Here is a 1,513-nt window from a genome sequence, read left to right as displayed (position 1 = left end):
TGTGTGTGTGTATATATATATATATATATATATAACTTGACACATATCATTTAAAAATAATGTGTTTATAGATAAAATCTGAATAGATAGTTTTTAAAATTAATTATTTGTATAGATTAATCCATAAAAAATAAAAAAATATGACGTAATTAATGGAATTAAATAATATAATTAATAAAGCTTCTCTGTTAAGTCATATAAATAGATAAAACTCTTTAGAATTTAGAGGCTTATTAAATAGCTATAAATAACAATTGTTGCTTGTTTAAAAGTGTTAAAATTGATTATAACATATGGTCTTCAACACATACAATACAATGCAATGTCGAGTTTTTCGCCTTTGCCTCTACCTCTTCATTCTCCATCCTCTTCGGATAAAAACACTCGATGAGACCATTAATCATGTTATCTGGGTTGTCATCCTTGAGTAGCTCAACGAATGTGACTAGGGATGGACCCACATGGTATTACCATCAAATTATACCACCACTTCAAAAAAATTCTAGGGTTCACCCTCTGGGTATAAGATCTATCTCCTCCATCAGATCATTGATTTGTTCGAAAAGATTGTGTTGGTTGACGCCAAGATAGTTGTTGATGAGAAGAAGAAATGTGCATGGGTTGCAATAGGATAAGTGCAAAGTCAAGTTTGTCCTTACAAAAATAGATTTGGGATTTTTTGAATATTACTTTCGGGAATATTTAGTGACTCAGCTAATGCTTCTACGCCCACATTTAGAATTTAGATACTTGATCGAGCTACTTTGTCAACATTAATAACTACTATTGAAATTCTAGTTCTTATTTATTGTGATAATTATATGTTCATGATCACAAATATTTGAGATTTTTTACTTATAAGAGTTTTCTCTCTACTTCTATGCAAAAAGCTAACTAATTTGTGAGAAAGCAAGTAGAAATATGAGCCACATAATCCATTAATTATAAAATTACATAATTTTTTTTAAAAATTAGGATAATTATCATTTTGAATTTGATAAATCTTCAAAAATTTAATTATATCTTTTTGATTTATTTATTTTTAATTTAATAAATTCATAATTATTTTATAAAGTTTTATGCAACTTTTTTCTAGGTATCAATTTTTTTTAATCAAATATCATATGTGATATATACAATTACTTCATAATCTTTTTCTCTAATTTTTGAATCCATGTTTTAAATTTTTTTGATCCACATTTTGAATCACAAGTGATAAACTTCGTTTAACATATGATCTGTTACATATCAAATACGATCTATAGGATCCATTATGTGAACTTTTGTACATATCATATATGATATTGAATATAAGTGACGTATCATTAGATGTGATAATGCTTACATCACAAAAAGATCTGTAAATGCAAATATACATAATCATATATGATTATCACATATGATTAACAAAAATATTTAAAATTACAACATATTAATTGATCATAGATATTACATGTGATATTTGATGTAAATTGTGAACTTATTTTATCAAAAATGTATCTAATTTTTATAT

The sequence above is a fragment of the Cynara cardunculus genome, assembly GCF_001531365.2.
Source record: "Cynara cardunculus var. scolymus isolate 2C chromosome LG 1, CcrdV1, whole genome shotgun sequence".
Lineage (NCBI taxonomy): Eukaryota > Viridiplantae > Streptophyta > Magnoliopsida > Asterales > Asteraceae > Cynara > Cynara cardunculus.
This window is presented reverse-complemented; position numbering follows the sequence as displayed.